Source organism: Oncorhynchus gorbuscha, linkage group LG01, assembly GCF_021184085.1.
Source record: "Oncorhynchus gorbuscha isolate QuinsamMale2020 ecotype Even-year linkage group LG01, OgorEven_v1.0, whole genome shotgun sequence".
Lineage (NCBI taxonomy): Eukaryota > Metazoa > Chordata > Actinopteri > Salmoniformes > Salmonidae > Oncorhynchus > Oncorhynchus gorbuscha.
In genome coordinates this window covers 85,953,432-85,969,753 of record NC_060173.1, presented here as the reverse complement: position 1 = coordinate 85,969,753, position 16,322 = coordinate 85,953,432, and positions in this window count along the sequence as shown.

The window sequence follows — 16,322 nt, the reverse complement described above, 5'->3', positions numbered from 1 at the left end:
CTCAGTTCTCTCTCTCCCTTCCCCTAGTCTCTCTGTCTCTCCCCTGCCCCAGGTCCCAGTCCTCTCTCTCCCTTCCCCTAGTCTCTCTGTCTCTCCCCTGCCCCATATCCCAGTTCTCTCTCTCCCTTCCCCTAGTCTCTCTGTCTCTCCCCTGCTCCAGGTCCCAGTCCCTAACCTTCTGTCTGGGCCATCTGACACGTCTGGTGCAGTGGGGAGCCAGTCCCCCCCCCCCCCCGTCTCAGCCTGCGTTTATCTTACTAATTCTGTCCGCCAGGAGGCGAGGACAGCTGGGGCGGTGACACACTGGGAACAAGGTCCAACGCAGAGGACATGGATGCCCAAAAGCTATGGAAGTGGTTAGAGAAGGGGAGGAGGAGGGTAAGGAGATGGGGAGGAGAGAAGTGAGAGGAGGGGTGGATGAGAGAGACATGCAGGGGGCTGGATGGGGCAATGGAGGGCCCTCTTATGCCTGTCATCAAACGACAAACTGCGGGGCCAGACAGATTACCAGGACGTGCGTGGACCAACTGGCAAGTGTCTTCATTGACATTTTCAATCTCTCCCTGACTGAGTCTGTAATACCTACATGTTTCAAGCGGACCACCATAGTCCCTGTACCCAAGGAAGCGAAGATAACTTGCCTAAAACACAATGTCAATCGCACTCCACACCACCCTTTCCCACCTAGACAAAAGGAACACCTATGTGAGAATGCTATTCATTGACTACCGCTCAGGGTTCAAAACCATAGTGCCCACAAATCTCATCACTAAGCTAAGGAGCCTGGGACTAAACACCTCCCCCTGCAACTGGATCCTGGACTTCCTGACAGGCTGCCCCCAGGTGGTACACTGGGGCCCCTCAGGGTTGAACAGGGAGTCCCCTCCTGATCAGGCCTGATCACCTACAACGATGAGACAGCCTATAGGGAAGAGGTCATAAACCTGGCAGTGTGGTGCCAGGACAGCAACCTCTCTCTCAACGTGATCAAGACAAAGGAGCTGAACGTGGACTACAGGAAAAGGCGGGCGGAACAGGCCCCATTAACATCGACGTGGCTGTAGTGGAGCGGGTCGAGAGTTTCAAGTTCCTTGGTGTCCACATCACCAACAAACTATCATGGTCCAAATACACCAAGACAGTCGTGAAGAGGGCACGACAACACATTTTCTCCCTCAGGAGACTGAAAAGATTTGGCATGGGTCCCCAAATCCTCAAAGTTCTGCAGCTGCACCATCGAAAGCATCCTGACCGGTTGCATCACTGCCTGGTATAGTAACTGCTCGCCATCTGATCGTAGCACGCTACAGTGCGTACGGCCTAGTACATCACTGAGGCCAAGCTTCCTGCCATCCAGGACCTATATACTAGGCTGTGTCAGAGGAAAGAGAAAACAAATTGTCAGAGACTCCAGTCACCCAAGTTATAGACTGTTTTCTCTGTTGCCGCACGGCAAGTGGAACCGGAGCGCCAAGTCTAGGACCAAAAGGCTCCTGAACAGCTTCTACCCCCAAGCCATAAGACTTCTGAACAATAAATCAAATGGCCACTGGACCATTACATTGTCCCCCCCCATTTGTTTTTACACTGCTGCTACTCGCTGTTTATTATATATGCATATTCACTTCACCCCTACCTACATGTACATACTGTATTACCTCGACTAACCCCCGCACATTGACTAGTTACCGGTACCCCCTGTATATAGCCTCGTTATTGTTATTTTATTGTGTTACTATCATTTTTGACCTTAGTTTATTTGGTAAATATTTTCTTAACTCTTTCTTGAACTGTGCTGTTGGTTAAGGTCTTGTAAGTAAACATTTCACTGTAAGGTGATGTTGTATCCGGCGCATGTGACAAATAAAGTTGGATTTGATTTGACTGCCCCTCTGCACCCCCTACTATTTTAGTGGAGAGTGTGGAAGAGTTGGGGTGGTTAGTGATGGAAGGATAGTTTTGGCCTTGAAACTGCAGTTCTCTGAATAGTTTGTTCTGGAATGACTGGGTAAAATGATGCCTCATCATGATAATGGGTTTGTTTTGTGTTCTTGCGATGTGGTATCAGCACATCATTGGAGACTGAAACATAAGAGCCACCCACAGAAAATCAATCACAGAAGTAGTCTGTGGTCCGAGACGTCTGCTCCTGATCACATTGAGTCTTCCTGTCCATTGGCAGTGAAAACATCACCATAAAGGTCAGCATTGATTAGGATCACCACCCTAATTATTGGGCAGTCATGAGGGGGGAGGAATGTAAAGGTAATTCCTTTCCCTTTTGGTCAAGTCCTTATCCTATCCCCATCCCCCACTCACCTAACATCCCCCACGCTTCTCCAATTGTACTGCTACTAGTGTGGACGCATCCTCTAGCTGCACGGCATTGATTATAGTGTTATCATTATATTACATTGACCCAGTGCAGGGGCTGTTGTGTAGTATGTATATGGGCTAAGGAGAGGGCCATCCATATAGTCTTCAGCCGTGTTTCAGAACTTTCAGAGGTCATTTTCTCCATCTTGCTCCCCTCCTTGCTATATTGATGCAACATGATTGAAGAGTTGTCAGCAAGGATGCCCTCTCACCCCCCCCCCCTTAAGTTTTAGATGCACTATTGTAAAGTGACTGTTCCACTGGATGTCATAAGGTGAATGCACCAATTTGTAAGTCGCTCTGGATAAGAGCGTCTGCTAAATGACTTAAATGTTAAATGTAAAATGTAATGCCAATACATAGTGTTCATGACAAACCTTGGCTTCCAGAGAGTTTGAGCACATTCAGCAGAGAACATCTGATCTCCAGGGGATTTCAGACTGGACCTAATCACTATGTTACTATTGCTCTCCTCTTCACAACAGGGCATTTACTGTGCAAGTGCACCTGAATACGGTTCTTACAGGGGCCTGCCCAAATGAATTCAAGATCTAGACAGGTTTGCTGTCTAAAGAACCCTACCACCTAACTCGTCAGATAATTATACTTGTTTTCTTGAAGCTAAAGCACAATCACATTTGACCAATTTGCTATCGCTTTCGAAGAAGAGGCGGCCTCAAACGTTGGTATTGAGACTGTCTTTGTTGAAGTTATGTATAGGTGTTTGAGTGTGCGTGTTGACTAGTTTATTCAATGCACTATTCATATAATGCTGTACATGTTTGATGGTTTATTTTGTTTAATGGGCAGCACTGACTAACTAAAAAGTTGTTCAACGTCTCCCATAGATGTCGATGAATGATTTCCATGAATGTCTCAATTGTGCCACCAGAAGCATAACCACGGCTGTTAAACATGACACTGCTCTTCCTAACAAACTAACTTTGCCACTCAGGTGCACTCATTTTGATCTCATGCTTCAGTATGGCCACCAAGTCTGGCCTAGTCTTGAGAGTAATTTTACAAGTCTCAGGTGACTATGTCAACCTAATCTCGGGCAATCTAATTAGTGTGCTCTACATCTAATAAACTGGACCAGGTAAAATGACATTTACCTTGGCATGTACCACCTGTGGTGGACAGACAAGATTTAGACATTGAAAAAACAAACACCACCTTAACAAATGATGTGATTGAGCCAGAAGCATCAGACACACCCACGCACACACATCCAGTGGGGTATATCAACTTCCCTTTCATTCCATTGGTCAATTGGCTCCAATCAGATCTTTTCGATTTTATGAATGAATGAATGAATACCTTGTTCTTTCTGGAAATATATCTTGATGTAATTAGATGCAATATTATCCATCCTTGAGGAGCAAAATTACATGAAGATAACCACCAGACTTACATGAATGAGCTTTTAGTCTGAGTAAGCTGCTAGACTCACTACAGAGCCTCTTCCCCTGTTCTCTGGAGCCGAGCCAAACTCCTACATGCACGATCCTATTGGAGGTTTCTCTTGTGTAGCCTATCACCAGACAGACTATCACAGCCACACCATATGATTGTATAACTTCTGCAACCAGAGGAGCTCACTGACACTAGAGGCCGAATTGAACGAGTATTTTCCATCTGCACAAGGCCAGCTACAGGATCCCCACCTGCCCATTCACAGAGTGGTGGAGACGGGAGGCGATCATTTGAGGCCATCCCTGGAGAGGCTGTGGGACGGCGTGTGGAGTGGGTTGGGTACTGATGGATGGGATTTGGAGGGTTGGATCCCTTTGCGTCATGTCATAACTGTAACCTTGCTGTGTGAGTTGAGTCTCCTAAGTAGGGCATATAGGCAGGGATATACCCCTGTCCCTTCTCTGTGGCTTCTGGCATAGTGAAATGATCTTAGGAGCTCTCACTAGTACCCCAAAACAGGAATAGGACAGGGGTAGACCCAGATACCACAGAAGAACCCTGCCATGGTGGTACTGTAAGAGAGAGAGAATATGCTCCTCCATATTCATCCCCCTCTCGGTCTCGCTTTACGGATAAGTAGAGAGTGACGACAGGCCTGAGGGTAGGTAGGTAAGTATGGAGTTACAGAATATATTTGTATGTGTAGCTAATAGTGGATATTGTCGTCAAGGTTCAGGCTGTGCACGTAGGGCCATGCTAATAGTCCTCTCCTACCTTAGGACAGAACGAAACAATCCTATAGACACACACAGTGGATTGTATGTAGGTTAAGTGCAGTTTTTCCAATTCCATTTCAATGACAAACTTTAACTGCCCCTAATAGTGGCATGCTCCTATTTAGTGTACACTATCAAAACTCACGACAGTCCCGAGACGTTGCATTGATCAGGAGTCCACTGTACTGATAAAGGAGAGGTTCTAAATGTCTTAATCAGAGAAACAAAGTATCTAACTAAATAATACTTAACTCAGTAGTATTTTTCAATCGTTTTTCTTAAGGAATTGGAAGTACTCCCTTTCATCAATTGGAAGTACCCAGTTATATGCCCATAGATGTGGTGCGACACCTCATCCAGGGGAATTCCCTTTGTGACCTGCCACCAGATCTTCTTTAGTTGGAACACTATCTCCAGATTTCATTTGGTCATGGAATTAAAGTCCATTTTACCCAGTCGTTCCAGAACAAACTATTCAGAGAACTGCAGTTTCAAGTAATTGTGACAAGAAACAGATATGTGTGGACATATACACTGACTGTACAAAACATTAGGAACACCTGCTCTTGTCATTCAATAGAATGACTAGGTGAATCCAGGTGAAAGCTGTGATTCTTTATTGATGTCAGTTGTTAAATCCCACTTCAATCAGTGTAGATGAAGGGGAGGAGACAGGTTCAAGAAGGATTTTTAAGCCTTGAGACAACTGAGACATGGATTGTGCGTGTATGCCGTACAGAGGTTGAATGGGTAAGACAAAATATTTATGTGCCTTTGAATAGGGTATGGTAGGAGGTGCCAGCCGCACTGTTTTGAATGTGCCAAGAACTGCAACGTTGCTGGGTTTTTCATGCTCAACCGTTTCCCGTGTGTATCAAGAATGTTCCACCACCCAAAGGACATCCAGCCAAATTGACACAACTGTGGGAAGCATTGGAGTCAACATGGGCCAGCATCCCTGTGGAGTGCTTTCGACAACTTGTAGAGTCCATGCCTTGACGAATTAAGGCTGTTCTGAAAAGGAAAACGGTGTGCAACTCAATATTAGAAAGGTGTTCTGAATGTTTTGTACACTCAGTGTTGAATCCCACATACCAGCACGCTTAGATACCCAGATAACTGAATCTCACACAAACACATGTTAATTCCTAATTCACTTTCCCTCCTCTATTGTTACCATAATGCAACAGGCCCTTTCCCTAAATAGGACAAGTTCATAAAAGGTACTCCAGGACAAGAATACAAAGGAAGGGGCAGAGGGGGTAAAGAGGTTAACATACAGTAAGAGAGAAGGATGAGTCTCTCTTGATGATTTTGTCATGGATTCCAGAGTGCTGTTAGTTAAGATCTGATTTCTGCTTATAGACTTTAACTTCTTACTGGACACTTTGTCATCTTTGTCAGCCCAGAGCTCTAATGTATGAGAGTGCCCTCCCCTATGTATACTGTCAAATATTCAGCCAAATAGCATTTGCCATAACTGGGAACTGGAGAGGGAATCTCCTCCAGTGGAGTAGATTGTATCACATCCATTCAGTCATTCCCATTGGGACAGGGTGTATGTCACCACCCAAAGACGTATGGGCTCCTTGGTGCCAAAGCAGGTGTCCAGCCTGGCCAAACCATAAGTATAGCTGCAGTTAGCCGCTGGACTCCCAGAAGTCACTCAGTGAGGTGATTTGGAGAAGCTGCTCAGTGGTGGATGGGTATGAGATGGAAGATCTCCTACTAGGATACAGCCATGGGATGGCAGGTGTTGACGTGGGCCAAATGAGTTACTTAACTATGATGAATTGGTCGATCCTTATCAGGTTCCCCAAGGGCAGAGGGGCTTGAGGTTGAGAGGAGCCACATCTATGACTGATGCACACGCACACCCCCGCAATGCCTCATTGCCACTAGAATGTATCAGGGCATAGGAATGGACCAATAGTAACCACAAGATCTAATCATCCTATCCTTCCCTGTTGTGATGCATCACGAGAGGGAAGGATAAGCAGAGTAAGCTGTGCCCAATTTGGTTTTGTTAGGATTTAATAAGAAATGTTTACCCCCCCTGTCAACTAAAGCAAATAACTGGACAACTCCAGCATAAATAGAATCTCGGTTTATAGTTAGTATAGTGCACTCTGTAGGCATTGGTGTACATTACACACAATATTTTAAATGCTCTGTCAGGGTGTATGTATTATTAGTGTGTATTCTGCAGAGACAATACAATCATCAATATTTTTCCAAGGTGCTGAGTGAATTGCATTGAGGTGCAATGAAAACAAAGTGTTGATTTTGTAAATAATTTAAATGCGGTAAAGTTTTTCTCGATCGAGGACAAAGCATTTTGGGGATCTGTGTTGAAATGTATCTACAGCAATGACCAAATGTTCAAGTACATCTACCGAACTGCTGATCATTTTCCTGCCTTTGTGCTTGAGCAGCATATCTTAGACCCCCTTTTGCTGAACTTGAAATATTAATGTCATCCATGAACAAAATAAATCACTGCTAAGTGTTTGTTCACAGAATATTAGCACATGGTTTTCATTGGAAGAGAAATGTGTGCAATGGTGTTCACTGTTTCCAGCAATCAGTAAATAGTAAATACTGGTGCACCAAGTCTAAATCACCCCATTAGTGTAATGCCATGTACTATATAAGGAAATATCTAGACAATGGGGACTGTAGAATTGTTATGATATTTCTGATATTCAAAGGTGCAGAGAATGAAGTTGGGTTTTCTTCTAGTTAGGTTAAGTCATCATCTCCAGCACTGTGACCTTACATTATAGAGCTTTCCTTTGGTGTGGATTGAGGCCTATACATTCCTATCACTTGTGTTCCTCAGTTGTATTCAATTTTCCTTATTTCTATTGTAGATTGGGTTTCTGTGCGCCAATGGAAAGTCTACGAAACTATGAGCAAACCAGCCTAAGTATTTAACATGTGGAATTTTATTGTCAAGCTACCGACGAATGAATCCTGCACACATGGTGCTATTATATTTTATCATATTTGATATGTAGGAATCTGTTTGGTGAAACATTCATAAAAAGAGAGTAATTGCCAATATTCTGCACCTTGGATAGTTGATCATCATGATTTAGATTTAGTTAGAGCATTGGGCCAATCCCCAAGTTGAGAAGATAAAAAATCTGAACAAGGCAGTTAACCCACTGTTCCTAGGCTGTCTTTGTAAACAATCATTTGTTATTTTGACTTAGTGACGGCAAAGAACATTTTAGGAATAGGCCAGAGCTCTATGTGTTGTCAACTCTGCTTTGAAAATTGACATTGTTCCAAGAAATGCTTGTAAGCGATTGGAGGAATACCAGATGTTTTTCTCAGTCTTCCCCTCTTCTGGTGTAAAGATGTACTACAACTACAATCTAGGAGTTTTTCTGATCACATGACCTGACCTAGGAAAACCACTGAGTGTGAGTATTAAAGACAAACACATGGGGACGCTTTTGGACAAGAAACATACCAGTGTGTGAGTTGACAGATTTGAAAACTCACCTCTTTCTCAATTGTAGGCCTACTGCTGTTGTGTTATTGTATTACATGGGGTGATAATGCTGTCATTATTATATCTTATGGAATCATTTAAAGGGGAACTAGTCCCGCTGATTTGGCCTCGTTTTCTGGCTTGTTCATCAAGAAACGCTGGCGGCCATGACACAATCTGAAAAGAAAAGGTTCCTGGAGTATCCTTTAGGGGTTGTTCAATTTGAATCTGTGGGGGGAACCTCTATAAGTTCTTCAAGAACCCCTTTTAATGGATCCTCAAAGAACCTTTTGAAGAACCTTTTGGGGTTAATTTTTTAACTACCCCGATCCCATTATTATTATTAATATTATTATTATTAATAATAATAATAATAATAATAATATGCATAACAACAATAAGACAATGGGTATATCCTCTGGCTTGTTGATGTTAATGTGTTGATGTTCTCTGTATCCAGAGCCCCAAGTCCAATGGGTTTATCCTCTGGCTTGTTGATGTTAATGTGTTGATGTTCTCTGTATCCAGAGCCAGAATGATTTGGCAGTGATGGTGATCGAACAGGTTTCCTGTTCTATTCATCAGAGGTGTAGCGAAGGTGAAGTCTGTGAATCCCCAAAAATGTAAATATACAGATGATTAACAAAACACACGACAGTATTCATACCTTGGTTTTTGTGGTGAATGTGAATGGGAAAAACTGTTTTGATAATGGTTTTCATACACATACCTTGTCCATAATGGAGAGGCGTATGGGATATTTATTGGGGCGGCAGGATAGCCTAGTGGTTAGAGCGGTGGACTAGCAACCGGAAGGTTGCAAGTTCAAACCCGAGCTGACAAGGTACAAATCTGTCTTTCTGCCCCTGAACAGGCAGTTAACCCACTGTTCCTAGGCTGTCATTGAAAATAAGAATTTGTTCTTTATTTAACCTATTTAAATAAATGAAAATATGCCTCCTCGTCTGGAAACCTACAGACACAAAAGTGAGCAGTTCAGTCACCTGAACCCAATACAGCGAGCCTTCAACATATTCTTATGGCCTACATATTCCTACCTCTTTGTTGACTAATATCCCCTGAACTGTGTCCATTCTCTGCGTTAGAAAGATTTGCACAAATAGGAAAAGATGGTATCATCATAAAACATCAATTTACCTTAAATTAAGTGCCTTCTCCTGCTGCTCTTTCAAATTCAAATGTTTCTGCTAGGCATTTAGGTTCCTGCAAGAACCCCCACCAACTAAGGAGGTTCCTCGATGAACCCCAACTTGTATGGGGTTCATGAAAGAACCTTTCGGGGGCCATTTTAGTGCTTTTAGGGATGGTCACAGCAAGGGCATGTCTGCATAAAGATGATGAGGACCCACTTGCTGGTCTTCTCTATGCTGCATGCAAACTGGACATCTCTAGAACTGCAGCAGGTCATCTTATAAGATGATGTTGACTGGGAGGGCCTCTGACAGTGACATACTACACTGAGTTGCACACCTTTTGCTCTCCAAACAGCCTCAACTTGTCAGGACATGGACTCTACAAGGTGTCGAAAGCTCTCCACAGGGATGCTGGCCCGTGTTGACTCCAATGCTTCCCACGGTTATGTCAAGTTGACTGGATGTCCTTTGGGTGATGGACCATTCTTGATACACACATGGGAAACTTGAGCATGAAAAACCCAGCAGCATTGCAGGGGTTCAGTCTGGCAGCGTTCATGACCAGGGGTTCAGTCTGGCAGCGTTCATGACCAGGGGTTCAGTCTGGCAGCGTTCATGACCAGGGGTTCAGTCTGGCAGCGTTCATGGCCAGGGGTTCAGTCTGGCAGCGTTCATGGCCAGGGGTTTAGTCTGGCAGCGTTCATGGCCAGGGGTTCAGTCTGGCAGCGTTCATGACCAGGGGTTCAGTCTGGCAGCGTTCATGACCAGGGGTTCAGTCTGGCAGCGTTCATGGCCAGGGGTTCAGTCTGGCAGCCAACTGTGCACTTTGACTAACAGAAAAACAAGGTCAACAATTGTCCTCATCCCTCAATTATAACATAACATTATTTCTCAAGATTTCTCGTTTGGACGCTAATCCTATGCTTTACAGATGTAGACTGACTGGCTCCAGACTGGATTAGATTCAAGCCGGTGACACGTTACACTATGCAAACAACTGTGACACGTTTTGCTATGGCCCTGGGTTTGTTGCTACTAGTTAGTGCCCTGTTGTAGTCAGACATGAGTTAGATAGTAAGGTGGTTCTTAAACCTCTCCTCAGCGTTCCCCAGCTGTTCCATGTATTTGATCTAGCTAGGTAGCTAGTTGGGGTAGCCAGCTAGCTAACGTGTCATCAGCTATGCTAGGTATGATAGTGATAATTGTAGCAATATTGATGTTACACAGTAAATGGAAACCAATTGTTACCGCCTTCATGGACCTGATGTGCTGGTTAACAACATGCAAACGTTTGCTTAACTATATATCTTTGTCTGTCATGACCACAACAGAAAGCATATTGAAACATGGTGGCAGCGGTTCTCAAAAGAACCCAGATCTCATCGATGTAAATGAAGTATATATCCCAGGCAGCATTTTGAAAAAGTGCCACGTTTACAAGCTAGTCATCGCACCGATAGTCATCGCACCGAATGCCGACGCTAGCTGGCTATCGTGAGTGACTCTTTGCTAAAAGCTAACTGGCTATTGGACACAAGCAGATTTGTGAGTAACTACCATTCCATTTTACAAATAAAATGCCATGGAAAATGCACTGAAACCTCCAGGGAAAATAGACTGATGATTTCAATTAAGCACTGACCTGGACAAAATGAAAGCGGAATTCAACGTGTACATGGCTCTTACAATGGGAGAAAAATATGATGACTACAAAGTTAAGCTTCTGTATTCTCTTTGGGGAAATCGGCAGAGAGATTTGTGAGACCCTCAGTGTGGGCAGTACAAAAGACAATCTCTTTGAGGATGTAATTGCAGCTCTGGATGCATTGTGTGATCCCAACAAATATGAAACAACTGAAAGGTGTTATTTTTTAATGCGCAGCCAGGGCCAAGATGAGAGTTTAGACAAATATTTCACTGAATTGAGGACTCTAGTGGCCAACAGCAACTTTGGAGTAATCACAGACTCTCTTATCAGGGACAGGATTTTGTGTGCGCTGTGTGACACACACTAAAGAGAGCCCTTTCCTCAGAATTACTGATCTCAGTTTAGAGAAATTAATACAGATTTTAAGAGCGGCAGAACTGTCCAGGCAGAAAGCTAAAGTCATAAATGTGTAGGGCCCTGTAGCAGTGCATGCAGTAACACAGAAAGAGAGACAGAGAGGGAGAGGAGACCCTACAGAGGGACAGATCATTATACAATGCAGATACAGTGAACGGACACATGAGAGAAAAAAGGTAAAATGCCCTGCACATGCGGAAAATGTGTCAGGTGACTCAGAGAGCGGTGAGGATGTTCAAGGGCCAAAGTCTGATAGCATCAAGGTGGTACAAGAGAACCACAGATCCCAATGCAGCTCCCTTTGCAACCATGCTGGTCAACAAAAAGTCAGTCACCTAGAGCCCTGCAGTCAGGTATTGGTGATAACAAGAGTACTCTGACACCACTGGGGAAAAGCACACTTAAAGTGATCTATCCACGCAATAAGAAAACCTACAGAGTGGAGTTCATCGTAGTCAACAAGAACATGCACATGTCAATTCTAGGCAGTAAGGCTATCCAGGCAATGGAGTTGATTACAGTGCATCATCACAACATCCTGGTAATCGAGAAAACAACAGGATCCTGGACTAAAGAGCAACTAAAACAGGATTACACTGATGTATTCCAGGGAGACGGCTGCTTACCCGGCAAACTGAAGCTGGATGAATGAGTCGAGCCTGTTCAGCTGCCAAAGAGAAGAGTGCCAGTAGCAATATATAAACCACTCAAAGAGGAGCTCAGTTGTCTACAGAAAAGAAGGAAGATTGAAAAAAAGCACAGATTGGATTTGCAGCCTGATCATAGTGTAGAAACCGTCCGGAAAACTACAAGTGTGTACTGATCCAAAACCTCTCAACAAGGTGCTAAACAGGGTTCAACAAGGTTCCCGCTGATGAAGACATGCTGCCAGACCTGAACAGAGCATGCGTGTTCTCAGTTTGTGATGTAAAAAAGAGATTTTGGCATGTAGAACTGGAAGAGGAATCCAGCTACCTCACCACGTTCTCTACTCCCATGGGAATCAGTCCAACCCCAGAGATCTTTCAGAGGAAGTTGAACCAGGCAACCAGTCTTCCAGGAGTCAAAATCATTGCAGATTACACTGTGACAGCTAACACACAAGGACTCACTGTGGGAGTGGTCAGAGAGACATGAGCTGGCTTTCAATAAAATCAGGGATACCATTGCACAGACCCCGGTACTGAAATACTACAACCCAACAGAGCAGCTTGTACTGTAATGTGATGCTTCAGAAAGTGGCTTAGGAGCAGCCTTGATGCAGGGAGGACAACCAATAGTATACACCAGTAGAGCCCTGGCAGAGACTGAAAAATAGTATGCACAGATAGAGAAGGAGCTGCTTGGAATGGTGTTTGGCAAGGAGAGGTTCCACCAATTCACATATGGATGAACTGTGGAAGTGCAGTCAGATCACATGACACAGCCTCTCCTCAGATACAGCGTCTACAGTGCATGCTCACGAGACTTCAAAACTATGACAGTTTCCGATACGTTCCTGGAAAACATGTGGTGTTGGCCGACACCCTGAGAAGGGCGTATCTCACAGAACAAGACAACAGAGGCCCTGTAGAGGTAGAAGTGGAATCAATCAACATGGTACACTACCTGCCTGACAAAAGGCCATCTGGTCCAGCAACTGAGGAGCTCCAGACATCCAAAATGTGAACCTGCAGGGGTTGCCTGAAGTGAATGTACCCTTGGAAGTAGCCATGTATTTTCACGACAAAGATGAGCTGAGTGTGCAAAATCTTCAGAGGTGAGCAAGTCGTCATGCATGCTGCCCTCGGGTCAGAGATAATGCAGAGAATCCATTCCTAACATAGGAATCGAGGGATGTCTGAGAACAGCTTGTGAGTGTGTCTACTGGCCGGGCATGAATGCACAGCTGAGAACATACATAGAACAATGCAGCACCTGCACTGCATGGGGTGTGAAGCAGCAGAAAGAGACGCCAAGGCCACACGAAGCACCAAAGCGTCCCTGGGAAACAAATAGGGACTGACCTGTTCCAGTTCAACGACAGAGACTACATGGTCACAGTTGATTATCTCTCAAACTTCTGGTAAGTGGACCATTTGGAGAACACGCATTCGAAAACGGTCATTCAAAAACTGAAGACACACTTTGCACGCTATGGGATACCTAAAATGCTTTACTCAGACTGGCCCCCAGTACTCTTCAGACAAGTTCCGAAGTTTCAGCAAGGCTTGGGACTTTAAACACAAAACATATTCTCCAGGATACCCGCAAAGTAATGGGAAAGTGGAATTAGCAGTGAAAACAGCCAAGAGACTAATGGCAAATGCAAAGATAGCAGGTGTTGACCCATACCTGGCCATGCTAGATCAAATAAATACCCCATCACACGGAACAGACAGCAGCCCTGCAATGGCATTCATGGGAAGACGTACAAAGACACTACTGCTAATGAGTGAAAATCTGCTGGGACCGGTGATGACAAACTGTCAGCAGGAGAAGTTCAAAGAAAGACAGCAGAGACAGGAAAAGTACTACAACACCTCTGCTAAGGATCGTACAGAGCTGCCAATGAGATGACAGGGTGAGAGTTCAGCCACTCACAGAACAGAAACAATGGTGGCAGAGGGCCACAGTAGTCAGACCTGGGGAGCAAAGGTCCTACAAGGTGAAGACAGAACAGGGACAGGTCTTCAGAAGGAACAGGAGACACCTGAGAAAGAGCAGAGAAATAGAGGAGGATTACCCACTGTTGAGGAGCCTGGACAGAGCACCAACTGATGCCTGGAAGGGTGTGGAACACAACCTAGAGGTGGACGCTGCACCTCAACAAGAAGATTCAAACATCTCAGGTCAAGCACCTCCAGATGTAATCAACACTCCTCACACAAGGTCTGGTCGGGCCATCCGAAGATCAGATCTTACACCTGAAAGACTTTGTGTGAATGTACATTTAAAAAGTTATAATGTAATGGACAGTCAGAGACATTAAACAAACATTCAGTTCACATTCAAGTTGATTGCAGACATGGACTACAAGCCAGAGTTAGGTGGAGTCTGCCTTTGTAAAAAAAAAAAAAAAGTCAATAAAAAGAGAACTTGTAGCAATATTGATGATATTCATATTGATGTTACACAGGAAACGGAAACCAGTTGTTACTTACCGTCTTCATGTACTTAAGTGCTGGTTAACAACATGCATAGTAAAGTTTGCTAAACTATATATCTTTCTGTCATGACTACAACACAAATCATATTGAAACAGTAATGATTATCACAATATGCATAACCAGCCGTCTATGGTCTAGCTACCGGTATGTTCTCCACCACTGGGAACCAACAAACTCCAACCACCTAGTGTGCATGATAGGGTCCTTTGGCAGGGCATGCAAACCAGTTGGCTGTGAACACTGCTAGAAGCATGCATTGCATGGTCAATCTGTATATGGCTTTTCAGTCTAAAAAATGTATGTGATCTTTTGAATGCGTTGGGGCATTGAAACAATGGAGCCTCGCTCAATGAAGGGAGGAGAAGTGGGCAGATGGCCGATTTGCATGTTGAGTTTGGCAGAAGGGGGCATGATGAAGTTGACAATTTTAATCCAAACCTGATCTTCATTTACTCATTGTGACAAAACTCAGTTTTATTTGAGACTTAAGTACACTTTGTAGTCAATGTTGACACTACAATAAATGTTTGACTCTTATTGATGCCACATACGCCATTTTCAAAGGGATTAGGTTTTTAGGGGCAGTTGCTCTCTAGGTTTCATGTAAATTTCTACGCTCTGCCCTACTACTACTGAAAACAAGCTAAAAATACAGGGTTCTGCCAAATGCTCAGTGCCATTACTGGGAAAACAAAAAATATGAAGGAAAGGTTTCAGTTTGAAATGAACACAGAAGGTCTCTTGAAGATCAAAGGGGTATCCTATGAAGCAGGTTTGAGGAGTTAGTGAGGTAACTTTGGTCAACTATGAGTTCAACTCGGGATCACCAGTCATACGAAAGTAGCCCTGAGTTTGTCAGGTAAACTTCTATGACATCGAATCATTCAGAACTAACTTTCTCAGGGTCAGGCTAACTCAGAGCTAACTCCAATTATCCTGAATGAAGTGTCTGAGCCATGAATTGTGGACCAATGAAATCAGATACCCTCCCTCTCGTGAATATTGTGTCCTCATCCCATTCATGTGAGGAAGATGACTGAAAATATTTTATTGATTTAAAAAGTGTGTAAAAAAATTGTAATGTTAAAATACCTACATATAAAATACCTATGGCGGAGGCTCAATCAAGCTAATCGTTTTGACTACTTTCTTATGTCATTCTCGCTGGCACCAAAAGTTTAATGCGGTCGGACCATTAAATAATTTCCACGTGAAAATATTGGAAATGTAATCAAAGCCTATTGGATGATAACTTGTTTTTAACTAAGACAGAATCATTTATAACTGACCTATTATTTGGGACACTTTTAAATGTGCCTTTAGAAGCCATGCAATTCAGTACTCAGCTCTAAAACAAAAGCAATTTAGGTCAAAAGAGTCCATATTAAAGGGAATTGTAACGCTTGTCTTCGTCCTCCTCAGGCGAGGAGTAAGAAATGTCAGACCAATGCGCAGCGTGGTAGGTGTCCATATTGTATTTAATACGAATACTGAACACATGAACAAAAACAATAAAACGACAAACCCGAACAGTCCTGAACGGTGAAGCAAAACACAGAACAGAAAATAAATCACCCACAACTCAAGGGTGAAAACAGGCTGCCTAAGTATGGTTCTCAATCAGGGACAACGATTGACAGCTGCCTCTGAGAACCATACCAGGCCAAACACAGAAATCCCAAATTATAGAAAAAAGAACAGACTGCCCACCCCAACTCACGCCCTGACCATACTAAAACAAAGACAAAACAAAGGAACTAAGGTCAGAACGTGACAGGAATGGAAGGACTAGCAGTGCAGGTAGATAGAATAAAAACTGTACCATAGAGGCACAGAATAAGTTAGAAGAAAAACAAAAATAAATTGAGGACCTTATTCAAGAAA